Source organism: Bubalus bubalis, chromosome 11 (genome assembly GCF_019923935.1).
Source record: "Bubalus bubalis isolate 160015118507 breed Murrah chromosome 11, NDDB_SH_1, whole genome shotgun sequence".
Taxonomy (NCBI): Eukaryota; Metazoa; Chordata; class Mammalia; order Artiodactyla; family Bovidae; genus Bubalus; species Bubalus bubalis.
In genome coordinates this window covers 16,046,950-16,061,272 of record NC_059167.1, presented here as the reverse complement: position 1 = coordinate 16,061,272, position 14,323 = coordinate 16,046,950, and the positions used below count along the sequence as shown (strand labels likewise).

Below are 14,323 nucleotides of genomic sequence, written 5' to 3'. Positions count from 1 at the left end.
AACTTGTCAGCAGAAAGAAAAAAAAAAAAGTACAAAGAAAGGCATATTCTTGATTAGGCTCTTTTGTTTAGATCTAGAGATTTACCACAGATGCTGTTCTTGAACTAATTTGTGGTACTGGAAGGGGCATATTTTAATACCTTGGGAATCTCAAAAGCTCAGAGCTTCTGAATTACTAGTGTTTAACCAATTACTAGTGTTTAGCCAAGAGCTGGGCTGGCTGAGAGGAAGGGACTTTTTAAGCAGATCCTAACGTTATCATTTTATTTTCTGGGATATGCCCATGACTAGATGGTGGGGAGAGGTCTTGCTTCCCTCCACTTACCCAGCCCCCAGTCCCCCACCTGCTTGGCTGGCAGTTCTGACTTGGCTTATAGAGTTGCTATAGCCCAGGGAACAGAGCCAAACATGCGGAAGTGGTTACGTGTACCAGCTCCCAGGGAAGCTGTGGCTAGCAGAGGGAGTGGGTGGGGTCCTGCCTGATGGCTTTTCAAAGAAGCCAAATCTTTGAAGTTTTGTTTTAGCAGCTGCCAGGTATGCTGTTTCAGCACTTCACAGATTCCCTCACTATGTTCCCATATCACATTTTTTTCTTTACTATGTGTGCATAGAATACACAATGGAACTTGCGTGTTGGGAGGGTAAATATAAAATTGTGGAGTAAGGTGCTAAGCATACCCACCCCACTCCCCACTTTTTTTCCCTTTTTTCTGTGACTGCTGTGAAATAGCCCTCTTGCATTTTCAGCTCTAATCTTTTCTGATCACTGCCAAAGGAGAGGCAAACAAGAGTCTTCTTCCATTTTGGAAAAATAGTAAGTTTTGAAAAATTGGAGTTCCTCCATTTCTCTGAGGATTTAGAGCATCACTCTGACAGTAGAACATCTCCCTTTTCCAAAAGAACGCGTGACACCCCACCCCACCCCCCAGCATGCAATCCTGACAGCTTTTGGACTCAGAGTAAATTTCTTGAATGTAGATCTTTTTCACCAAGACGAAACAATACCTGGTTTTACAGGTATTAGTTTTCAGTTTTGTTAAAGGGTTGCACTTGCCTCTGCTGTGCTGGTGGGGGGCAAGGAATGGGTAGGCAGAGCCACCCTCTGAAGCCCACTCTGAGGTTTTTCTGCCTCCTTGCCCCTTTGCTTAAGTCATCCTTTCTCCTGTCCAGTCTGCAGTTACCGCAGACTTTTCCTGCTGGCCCCAGATTTGCTCCTTGCCCTGAACTCCACTCTTGGGGCGCACAGCGTCCTCTCCCTTGTGTCTGTATCTTCTCTGCCTTTGCTCTTGCTCTCCTGGACTGTAAGCACTGTAAATAAACTGTAACTGAATGAAAGCACAGGGTATGTTTTATTCCTACACAAAAGAATCCTGCACCAGGACAAGAAGCCCCGTGTGCTAATTTTAGGCCCACTTGGAACTTCTGAGCTGGAGGTAAATCACTTAACTGAACTTCAGCCTCATGTTGCCAGGTGAGAAGCAAAGATGCTCAGATTGTCTTGGGGGTTCAGTGAGATGACCCTTGTGAACATGCTTTGGAAAATACAGAGCACGACACACGACTGGGATTTTTCAGTATTAATAATACTTATCGCTGTAAAACTGTAATGTTTGCTCATGCTGCTGACGATGCAGGGTCTGTTCTCTCCCAGAGTTGAGGTACATCCCCAGTTGAAGCCCACATTACTCAGCTTGGCACAGGTTTAAAGCGTTAAATGGCCCATCCCAGGCACACTCTGTCATCACCTCTCTTTCAGTCTGCACGTTCTTCCTTTCAGACCTGTGGGGTCATTGTTTTTTTACTAGTCTCTCCCTTTTGCTCCTCTCAGGCTCAGGCTGAGCTGTCTCTCTTAAGCCCCCTCAGTTCTTCGAGAAACACAGTCATCCCAACCCCTTTCCCTTTAGGCTGGAGTTTCCATGCTGGTGGATCCTCCTCTAGCATGGCAACCTGCCTCCCGCCACTCTGCCCACTGACAGCACGGGCCCCGTCCTCATCCTCCCCTGCCCAGCCCCCCATCTTCATCCTCAGCTTGGCTCAGGGTCCCTTCCTGTTTTCTTCTCTCTTCCCCTTGCCTTTCTGCCAGGCTGTATCCCTTTAATCCTCCCTTTCCATTTCATCTCATCTTGCATTTTCTTTTCTCTAGGCTCAGACCTTTCATCCAGAAAGGATGGCCCCCCTTTCAAGACTCTGTTTGGTGCATTTCCACATACCTGTCACCCTCTCCATATCACCTTAAGGCGTCTCCCTCTCAGAAAAAAGTAAATTAAAAGAACATTGCCATTTATTACTACTGTCATATGGCTTCAGAAAGTCCAAACCCTTTTATTTTAGAATATCTGTGCTCTTCCATTTAAACGTTATGACCTAGTGTTTGAGAGCAGGTGTTCTACGGAGGCAGACCCATTTGGATCCCTCCCCTTTTTAGCCAGAAAATGTTACCAGCTATGTCGCTTTGGGCAGATTCTTTGAAACTATTGTACTTATCTCTAAATGAGGATAAAATGCTGAAAATTCCTAGCTATGTCCTAAGAAGCAACGGAAAATTAAATGATATAGGAAAGTATTTTTACAGGGGCTGCCAGAGAGTAAGTGCTCCGTAAATGAGAATTAACTGTAAACATATCCACACATTCTATCCATACCCTGTTTTAAAGGTATTAAAAATTGAGGCCTAGAGAAGTTAAGTGGATTGTGCAAATTCTCATGCCTACCTGGTGGTAACGTCAGGACGAGAACCCATTCTAATTCTCACCCAGTGACGTTTCCATTTGATTCCACTAAGTCCTCAAAGAGTAATTCTAGTTTCCTTTCTTTGGGTGGAACGTGGGACTCGTCCAGAGAGAGGAATGTTCATAGTTTCATGCATTTGTTCATTCAGCAAACGCTGCATGACTGTAACACTGCCAGGCTTTGAGTGGACAAAGACCAGAATGATGACTAGCTTTAAATGGTCGGTCCAGTGAATGAGAAATAGTCATTGTGAAGAACAGTCACAGTACCAAAACCTGCCAATGAAAGGCATCCTGGCATTTCAAGGAATAAGCTTTGTCAGAGGAAGACCCCAGTCGATTCTACAGAGAATGGATTATTGTTTTTCAACTAAGTGAGACTCCCGAGCCTGTGTGAAGGCAGGCAGGAATGGACGAGCATGCCTGAGGGCACTGTCGCGGGAGCGTGGTATGCATGTGCGGCGGTGTTGAGGGTGAGATGGAAGAGTTCACGAACCTGATACACCATGCTAAGGGGGTTTTATCCCATTATCTGCCCTTTTAATTAATGTCAGCTGAAGAAGTGAGCCGAGTTTTGGAAGTTTGTTTTTCCTTTAATGTTTCTGGGGTTTTATATGTAATATTTCCTCTGTCTTTCCTTTCCCTCATTCATATCTGGCAAATTCTTGCCATCGTTCTGGATAACCCTTATTCTCTGCACCTTCTACTGTCGTCCCGCACAGAGGCCACCTGCTTGCCTGGAGCTCTGTCATTTACATTGTGTTACAGGTTTTCCAAAGAAGTCCAGACTTACTCATCTTTATACTTCTTGCTCTTAATGTGGCATCTGATGTGTATGTGCTCAATTGCTCAGTTGTGTCCAACTCTTTGCGACCCCATGGACTGTACCCCACCAGTCTCCTCTGTCCATGGAATTTTCCAGGCAAGAATACTGGAGTGGGTTGCCATTTCCTACCCCAGGGTTCTGACACATAGTATCCACTAGTTTAACATATGCCAAATGACTTTAAATATCTAGGTTCATAATCACAGACCAGACTTCCACCTAGGCAGCTCTTCCCCTAATACTGTCTTTGGTACCACAAAAATTTAGGTGAATTAGGTTAAGACTTTCTCCTTTAACCAGCCACAGCTCAACATGCTTGCCATCTTTAGGATTTGCGCTTTGACTTTAGACAAGAACCAACCCACTCCAGTTTTCTTGCCTGGGAAATGCCATGGACAGAGGAGCCCAGAGGGCTACAGTCCATGGGGTGGCAAAGAGTCAGATACGACTGAGCACACACAGAGAGAGGAAGAACACCAAGCTGATTAAAAACCTGCTGTGAGAGTGGTTGTCACTTGTTTTGCATTTGCAGCACACATCCGTATGCTAGGATCTTCCTCAGCACGCTTGAAGTAGTTAAAAGACTCAAAAAACAATTCTCAAACCAGGTGAATTCCACGTGGTGGAATCGGTTTTAAAGTAGAGCAGTGTCTCGCGGTGTCCGTGAAAGTGCTGCGGTTTCACTCCTCTCCTGGTCATTTCTCAGGGCTGTGTGGAGGGGCGAGTGGTATGATTTATTGACTGCCCTGTCTAGACTTGAATATACTCATGAGGAAAAGTCACGGTAAAGACTCTGCCTGCGATGCAGGAGACCCGGGTTCAATCCCTGGATGGGGAAGATCCCCCGGAGGAGGGCACAGCAACCTGCTCCCATATTCTTGCCTGGAGAATCCCATGGACAGAGGAGCCTGGCGGCTCACAGTCCGTGGGATCACCAAGAGCTGGACAGGACTGAGCGACTACCACTACCACTACTACTGATAGATTTGAAAATACTTAGGAGGAAAAGTCTCCTAAGCACACACACAGTATCTGTATTTGGCACCAGCTTGATGTTACATTTCTCCTCTTACTGCAAATATACCTTGCACTACGCCATGCTACCAGCTGCAGCCAGCTCAGGACTCATCAGCCAAACCCAGCTGTTAACACCGTGCTAACATATGTCATTAAATATACTTTACTACTGGTCACACGCTACATACTTGTGAAGTTTTCTCGGTACCGAGTAGTTGAGCATCTCTCTCGTAAGGCGTCAGTGAAGAGATGCCTCGAATGCAGCAGCCCAGCATCGTGGTCATGCCCTGACACACACTTTGCTAGGACGGCAGGCTACCCTGATAGGATAACGCGTTGAAGCAAATTTCTCTTTTCCTTTTCAAATGTATCTAAGTAGTTGCAGAACTGATCTATTGCTGTATAATAAATTACCTCAACCTTGTAGCAGCCGAACAGTAAACCTGTCTTTTCTCAGTTTCTGTGGGTCAGGGACTGAGGGGCAGCTTAACTGTGCGGTTCTGGCCCCGACACTTTTCACGAGGGGGCCGTTTAGATGTCAGCCAGGAGGGCTGCTGTCGGGGAAGGCTTGCCTGGGGCCAAGGATCCCCTTCTGGGATGCTGACCCTCACGTGGATGACGAGTTCAGGCTGGCTGCTGGCAGGAGGCCCCAGTTCTGCAGCAGATGGACTTCTCCACAGGCTGCCTGTGTGTCTTCATGCCATGGCAGCTGGCTTCCCCCGGAGTGAGTGACCTCAGAGAAAGACAAAGCCACGTGTCTTTTATGACCCTACACAGTCATTTTTTAAAAATTTTTTCATCATGGACAAATAGACATAAAAGTTACCATTTTTAAGTGTGCAGTTCAGTAGCATTAACTCCATTGCATTATTGTGCAGCTATCCCCACCATCTACTTCAGGATCTCTTTTCATCTTGCAAAACTGAAACTCTGTTTTAATTAAAATTTAATTAAAATTTTAATTAAAAAATAACTCCCCATCCTCCTTCCGTCAGCCTGTAGCAAGCATCCTTCCACTTTCTGGCTCTGTTAAGTTTTGACGCTCTAGGTACCTCGTGTGAGTGGAATTTATACAGTATGTATCCTTTTGTGTCTGGCTTATTTCATTTAGCACAGTGTCCTCAGAGTTCCTCCACGTTGTGACATGTGTCAGAATTTCCTTCCTTTTAAGGCTGAATAACGTCCGTCATATGTATATCCCACAGTTTGTTTATCCATTTATCCGTCGATGGACTCTTGGGTTGCTTCTGCCTTTTGCTGTTGTGAATAATGCTGCTGTTGTCATGGATGTGCAGATAGTTGCTCATGGCCCTGCTTTCATCTTCTGGGTATATATGCAGGTAGAATTGCTGAGTCATATGATAATTCTTTTTTTTTTTTTTTTCCAAGCATAACTAATTCACTTTATCTTTCTTGTATAAAAACTCTACATGCTGACCATGGCTGGGCTTGGGTCTTCTTCACAGAGACTCTGACATAGCTCTTAGGTCAGTGAGTTCCTGAGAGGGAGACTTAGTGAACATGATCTCTTTCTAGAGGTCAAGAGGAGTAGCTGTAGCTGTTTGAGATGGCATCAAAGGTAGACGTGGTGGAGTTGCTGAGGGTGGCAATGCAGCCCCCCAGACAAGGTATAGTAGTGATTGACACTGGGCATCAGTTTCTTGGACACAAGAGCCCAGAGGCTGCCAGTGGTTTTGGTGTTTGGATGAGATACACCAGCACAGAGCTGCAGTGGCTTGTCACCTTGCAAAGGACGTTGTGGGGCTTGCTGATCTTGCTTGCTGAGTAGCCTTACTGCACAGCAACAATGGAGAGCTTGGCCAGGGCAGTGGCTCTGGGGATGGCAGTGGCTGCCTCCTTGGACTGCTTACCCAGATTGACACATAGTCAGTCCTCAGTGGCAAGAGATGCCTTGAACCTGGTCTGCTGGCCAGCATGGGTCTGCTTTTGCATGGGTGTCCAAAATCGGATTGATTCTGTGCTTTGCAGCCAAAGATGGAGAAGCTCTATACAGTCAGCAAAAACAAGACCAGGAACTGACTGTGGCTCAGATCATGAACTCTTTATTGCCAAATTCAGACTGAAATTGAAGAAAGTAGGGAAAACCACTAGACCATTCAGGTATGACCTAAATCAAATCCCTTATGATTATACAGTGGAAGTGAGAAATAGATTTAAGGGAGTAGATCTGATAGAGTGCCTGATGAACTATGGACGGAGGTTCGTGACATTGTACAGAAGACAGGGATCAAAACCATCCCCATGGAAAAGAAATGCAAAAAAAGCAAAATGGCTATCTGGGGAGGCCTTACAAATGGCTGTGAAAAGAAGAGAAGTGAAAAGCAAAGGAGAAAAGGAAAGACAAAAGCATCTGAATGCAGAGTTTCAAAGAATAGCAAGGAGAGATAAGAAAGCCTTCTTCAGTGATCAATGCAAAGAAATAGAGGAAAACAACAGATTGGGAAAGACTAGAGATCTCTTCAAGAAAATTAGGGATACCAAGGGAACATTTCATGCAAAGATCGGCTCTATAAAGGACAGAAATGATATGTCCTTTATCATTCTGCTTTAACAGAAGCAGAAGATATTAAGAAGAGGTGGCAAGAATACACAGAAGAACTGTACAAAAAAGATCTTCACCACCCAGCTAATCATGATGGTGTGATCACTCACCTAGAGCCAGACATCCTGGAATGTGAAGTCAAGTGGGCCTTAGAAAGCATCACTATGAACAAAGCTAGTGGAGGTGATGGAATTCCAGTGGAGCTATTTCAAATCCTGAAAGATGATGCTGTGAAAGTGCTGCACTCAACATGCCAGCAAATTTGGAACACTCAGCAGTGGCCACAAGACTGGAAAAGGTCCGTTTTCATTCCAATCCCAAAGAAAGGCAATGCCAAAGAATGCTCGAACTACCGCACAATTACACTCATCTCACACGCTAGTAAAGTAATGCTCAAAATTCTCCAAGCCAGGCTTCAGCAGTACGTGAACCATGAACTTCCAGATGTTCAAGCTGGTTTTAGAAAAGGCAAAGGAACCAGAGATCAAATTGCCAACATCCGGTGGATCATGGAAAAAGCAAGAGAGTTCCAGAAAAACATCTATTTCTGCTTTATTGGCTATGCCAAAGCCTTTGACTGTGTGGATCACAAGAAACTGTGGAAAATTCTGAAAGAGATGGGAATACCAGACCACCTGACCTGCCTCTTGAGAAACCTATTTGCAGGTCAGGAAGCAACAGTTAGAACTGGACATGAACAACAGACTGGTTCCAAATAGGAAAAGGAGTACGTTGAGGCTGTATCTTGTCACCCTGCTTATTTAACTTATATGCAGAGTACATCATGAGAAACGCTGGACTGCAAGAAGCACAAGCTGGAATCAAGATTGCCGGAAGAAATATCAATAACCTCAGATATGCAGATGATACCACCCTTATGGCAGAAAGTGAAGAGGAACTAAAAAGCCTCTTGAGGAGAGTGAAAGAGGAGAGTGAAAAAGTTGGCTTAAAGCTTCACATTCAGAAAACTAAGATCATGGCATCTGGTCCCATCACTTCATGGGAAATAGATGGGGAAACAGTGGAAACAGTGTCAGACTTTATTTTGGGGGCTCCAAAATCATATGGTGATTGCAGCCGTGAAATTAAAAGACACTTGTTCCTTGGAAGAAAAGCTATGACCAACCTAGACAACATATTGAAAAGCAGAGACATTACTTTGCCAACAAAGGTTCATCTAGTCAAGGCTATGGTTTTTCCTGTGGTCATGTAGGGATGTGAGAGTTGGACTGTGAAGAAGGCTGAGCGCCAAAGAATTGATGCTTTTGAACTATGGTGTTGGAGAAGACTCTTGAGAATCCCTTAGACTGCAAGGAGATCCAACCAGTCCATTCTAAAGGAGATCAGCCCTGGGATTTCTTTGGAAGGAATGATGCTGAAGCTGAAACTCCAGTACTTTGGCCACCTCATGCCAAGAGTTGACTCATTGGAAAAGACTCTGATGCTGGGAGGGATTCGGGGCAGGAGGAGAAGGGGACGACAGAGGATGAGATGGCTGGATGGCATCACTGACTCGATGGACGTGAGTTTCAGTGAACTCTGGGAGTTGGTGATGGACAGGAAGGCCTGGCGTGCTGCGATTCATGGGGTCGCAAAGAGTCGGACATGACTTAGCGACTGATCTGATCTGATCTGATCTGAATGGTTAGTGATGCTGAGCATCTCTGCATATACTTCTTGGTCATTTGTGTAGCTTTTTATAGAAAAAAATGTCTATTCAGGTCCTTTGCCCATTTTTAAATTGAGTTTGGCTCTTTTGTTGTTGAGTTTTAGGAGTTCTGTATATATTTTGGATATATTTGGATTATCAGATACATGATTTGAAAATTTAGAATATTCTCCCATTCTGAGGATTGCATTTTTACTCTGTTGATAGTATCCTTTGATACACAAAAGTTTTTAATTGTGATGAAGTATGTTTTTGTTGTTTTTTTAAAATTTTTTCTTCTTTGTCTGTGCCTTTGGCATGTATCCAAGAAATCATTGTCAAATCCAGTGTCCTGAAGCTTTTGCCCTTTGTTTTCATTGAAGTGTTTTATAGTTTCAGCTCTTATGTTTAGATTTTTCAAATACACTATTATTTTTGCAATATCCTACTGTTTACACAAGCCAGCTCCATTCATTGTGGGAGAGGATTACCCAGGATATGAATACCAGGATGTGGGGAGCATTGGGGGCCATCTTGGAACTGGTTCCTATAATAATTCAAGTATATAGTTTTAAAAGTTTAGCAATTCTATAAAGTTTATAATGAAAATGGGAATCCCCTACCCCTCTTCTCCCGTTGCTACCCAACCTTAATTTCCACACTCCAGAGATAACTGCTTTCAACTTTTTTTTTTTTAGCTATTTTTTCTGTTATTTACTTTCATATTTCTAAATCATGTTTATCTGCCATCTGAGGGCTTTTTATTTTATATATTAGTTATTAAATTCGTATCTGAAGATGAAAGTTTAACATTCTTGTTCTACTTTGTCCTGCCCCAACCCCAATCACACATACACACACACACACACACACACACACAATTCCCTTCTTCCATCCTTGCGGTAAACGCACCATACGGTTTGACCAGTGTTTGCTGTTTGCGTTATCACAACTCTGCCCTTGGAAACTTTGGGACCTTTTAGAATCATCATGTCTTTTTTCCCGTTGATCCATTTCTCTGTCATTTTGTCTGTCTTGGTACATATTGTGAAGTTAAGAAATTTTCCAAGTTTCAGATTTCTTCCAGGTTAAGACTGTTTACATAGGGCTTTGTGGGGGTGGGGAGGACATTCACACACCCACACATATACACACATACACATATACACACATACACACCTACATGTATATATTATATATGTTCCTATTTTCTATTGACTGAAATATTTATGTTCATACTTTATAAAAACTAACTGTAAAAATAATACATGTAACCACATTATAAAATAATCTAACAGAAATATATATAGATTATGAGGTGATAAAGTCACCTCCTCAGAGGTAGCCACAGTTAAAAGGTTGATTTGTATATTTTTCTATATATCGTTCTGTGACTTTTCTTCCTCCCTAGTGTCGCCATGTTTCTCCAGTTTGTTTGTATAAGCTTATGCAGGGCAGCCTGGGGGATCTTAGTTCCCTACCCATGGATCAGACTGGTGGCCCCTGCAATGGAGGCACAGAGTCTTAACCTCTGGACCGCCAGGGAAGGCCCTGTATAAGCTTATCTGAATATTCTTAACCACTATGTAGTCTTCCAAAAGATGACTGTACCGTAATTTATTTTGTGATTCTCCTGTTAAAGAACACTAAGTTGCATGAATTTAGGCGTCTTCAGTGAATGCTTCACACGTATCTTTGTACACACCTGCAAGTGTTTCTATAGAATACATTCCAAGAAGTAGAATTTGTTGGGTCAAATGAGATGTACACTTTGAATGTGTATAGATACTATAAAATTGGCCTCAAGAAGGGCTCTCAAATGGCTGTGCCACTACCCCCTCCAACCCGCAGTGTGCTCTTAAACCACACTTGCCAGCATCTGTTCCTTGGACTATCACTTCTTCCTTTCCTGTAAATTCTCTGCTCTTTTTCTGCTGATGAAATTAGGCAAAGACCTATCTTTAGATATATTATCTTAGAGATGCTTTGTTTTCAGGCAAGAATATAGCTGAGATGGGACTGAGAAGCAGGAGGCTAAAAGAGTTCTGTCAGTGGGCTCTCTGTCAGTATCAGTTAAGACCAGGAAGAATCCCTGTGCCTTAGCTTCTTTCCTGAACCCTGCACTGCTGAAGTGCTTTTCCCTCTTGCTTTTGTCTTCGACTGATTCCCTCCAAGGAGGCTTACCCTTTCCCCTCCCTCAGTCCTGGATAACCAGAAAAGTCACAGAAGCCGGCAAACGGAGTGGAGGGAAGCTTAAGGAAAATATGAAAAAGGAAGAAAAGTGTTTGATGTACTTTTAATATAAAATGTGGAAAAAGTAGAAGCAGGGTGGGGGGGTGGGGAGAGAGGGCGGAGAGAGATTATTCACGGTAATGGGAACCAAATGTTGGCTGGGAAAGCTGCAGCATTCTCACACTCTTCCTGTAAACCCACAGCTTTTCAAAGTGATAATAACCGAGGGCCAACGGCACAGGACACACCTTAACCCTTCCATACCTGGACAGCCCCCTGCTCAGCTGTTCAGAGGCCGTGTCTGCTTTGAAGTCCTGGCACATGGCTGATGACCGTGTTCCTCTTGCTGTCAGGCAAAAAGAAGGAAGGTGGAGGCAAGTAGTAAGACAGTGAGGGAGTACCCGCTGGCTGCCCCTCACAGTGGGCCCCAGCACTCTTTCTGCAGGTTAGGCTTTACTAAGCAGCAGCTTGCTTGACCATAGCTCGCCGGTTTTGTGTGATGATGTTTTCTCCCATTGCCGGCCAGAGCTAATGAGAACCCCCATGGACAGACAGGCAGTCTCCGTCGGTAATGATCCCACGACATGAATGGCCTCTGTGGAGTCCAGAGTCCACCCAGTAGCCCATGTGGAAGTCCGGGCGCTTGTCTGGAGGCCCCGACCTCTGTTTCTCTTGAAAGTCCATGCCTGCCACTGTGGAATTGAGATATAAAGACTGTCTGCAGCCGAAGGGCACTCCCTGACCATGCGGCCTGCAGATTGGCAAGGAAAGGCATTTGCCCCTTGGCCTGGCCATTGGTCTAGGGACGGTGAGTGAAAAGGGGTGACAGAGGAATGCGTTCCCTGGTCCACCTGGCTGTTACTTCCGTCTTGACTTGAACTTTGTCCAGGTGCCTGTAAAAGTCTGATGTGTCCAAGAAATGTCTTTTTTTTTTTCTGTCAAATATTCACCGTTTCAAAGGTGAGACAGTGGCAGCAGCAGGCAGGCGGCATCACAGGGCAGACAGGTGTTGGGCTCTGCTGGTAACTGGGCAGCTCCCGACCTCTCCAGCAGCAGTTGTCTCGGCTACAGCACGAAGCGCAGTCAGTCTCTGCCTCCTGGCATGTGAAAGGTTTCAGTGAGGTGTAAGGCACAGAGAACATTTAGCACCCTGCCTGGCACCTACTATTGTCTGTCTTCGTTGGTATCCTCATATTACCCACAGCTAAAACTGAAACATCTCTTTTTTTGCAAATGTTTTCCCAGAATCATCCTTGGGATGATTTTGTAGTTTTATGTTTTAAATTTAAGTAAATGTTTTGAATGATCCATTTTGAATTAATTTTTAAGTCTGAGGCTTAGGTTGAGGTTCTTTTTTTTTTTTTTTGCCTGTGAATGTACGACAATGCTCCAGCACCATTTGTTAACAGATGGCTTTAAACAGATTATCCTTCCTCCATTGTATTGACTTTTCTTATTTTGTCACATCAGTTGAGCATTTTATTGTGGGTCTTGGATGATTTTCAGTCAGTTCAGTTCAGTTCAGTTGCTCAGTCGTGTCCAACTCTTTGCGACCCTATGAATTGCAGCACGCCAGGCCTCCCTGTCCATCACCAACTCCTGGAGTTCACCCAAACTCATGTCCATCTAGTCGGTGATGCCATCCAGCCATCTCATCCTTTGTCGTCCCCTTCTCCTCCTGCCCCCAATCCCTCCCAGCATCAGAGTCTTTTCCAATGAGTCAACTCTTTGCATGAGGTGGTCAAAGTATTGGAGTTTGAGCTTCAGCATCAGTCCTTCCAAAGAACACCCAGGACTGATCTCCTTTAGAATGGACTGGTTGGATCTCCTTGCAGTCCAAGGGACTCTCAAGAGTCTTCTCCAACACCACAGATCAAAAGCATCAATTTTTCAGCGCTCAGCTTTCTTCACAGTCCAACTCTCACATCCATACATGACCACTGGAAAAACCATAGCCTTGACTAGACGGACCTTTGTTGGCAAAATAATGTCTCTGCTTTTGATGATTTTAGTATTCCTAAACAAAGGTCTATGGGCTTTCCTGGTGACTCAGATGGTGAAGAATCCGCCTTTGAGACCTGGGTTCGATCCCTGGGTTGGGAAGACCACCTGGTGAAGAAAACAGCTGCCCACTCCAGTATTCTTGCCTGGAGAATTCCATGGACAGAGGAGCCTGGCAGGCTACAGTCCATGGGGTTGCAAAGAATTGGTCATGAGTGAGTGACTTTCACTTTCACTTTTCCAGTATTCTTGCCTGGGAAATCCCATGGACAGAAGAGCCTGGCGGGCTATAGTCTATGGGGTTACAAAAGAGTCAGACACGACTTAGTGACTAAACAACAACAAAAACAAAACAAAGGTGTGTAACAATAATAATTTGTTATAAAATCTTTAGCGAAGACTATTCTGGGCTTCCCTGGTGGCGTAGAGGGTAACGCATCCTCCTGCAATGCAGAAGACCCGGGTTCAATCCCTAAGTCAGGAAGATCCCCTGGAGAAGGAAATGGCACCCCATTCCAGTACTCTTGTCTGGAAAATCCCATGGACGGAGGAGCCTGGGAGGCTGCAGTCCATGGGGTCGCAAAGATTCAGACACGACTGAGCGACTTCACTTTGACTTTGATTTTAGGTTCCAGTTTTCTGTTCTTCATTGTAGCTTTGTAATCATACAGATTTAGGTTCAAAAATAGCTCTTTAACTTACTATGAGAGAAGTTAAACCTGAGTCATTTAACCTAAACTTCAGTTTTCTAATCTCTAAAATGGAATATTACTCAGCCATTAAAAAGAATACATTTGAATCAGTTCTAATGAGGTGGATGAAACTGGAGCCTATTATACAGAGTGAAGTAAGCCAGAAAGAAAAACACCAATACAGTATACTAACGCATATATATGGAATTTAGAAAGATGGTAACAATAACCCTGTATACGAGACAGCAAAAGAGACACAGATGTATAGAACAGTGTTTTGGACTCTGTGGGAGAGGGAGAGGGTGGGATGATTTGGGAGAATGGCATTGAAATATGTATAATATCATATATGAAATGAGTCACCAGTCCAGGTTCGATGCACGATACTGGATGCTTGGGGCTGGTGCACTGGGACGACCCAGAGGGATGGTATGGGGAGGGAGGAGGGAGGAGGGTTCGGGATAGGGAACACATGTATACCTGTGGCAGATTCATTTTGATATATGGCAAAACCAATACAATATTGTAAAGTTAAATAAAATAAAATTAAAAAAAAAATCTAAAATGGAATAGTAATAATACCTGTCTCAATGGATTGCTCTGAAGACCAACTCA

At 44.1% G+C, this 14,323-nt stretch overlaps 1 protein-coding gene across 15 annotated transcripts in view; it reads left to right on the top strand.

The window, feature by feature from the left end:
* TTLL5 (tubulin tyrosine ligase like 5) overlaps positions 1-14,323 on the top strand; it is a 315,903-nt gene that overhangs the window by 175,334 nt on the left and 126,246 nt on the right. The window lies entirely within an intron of this gene.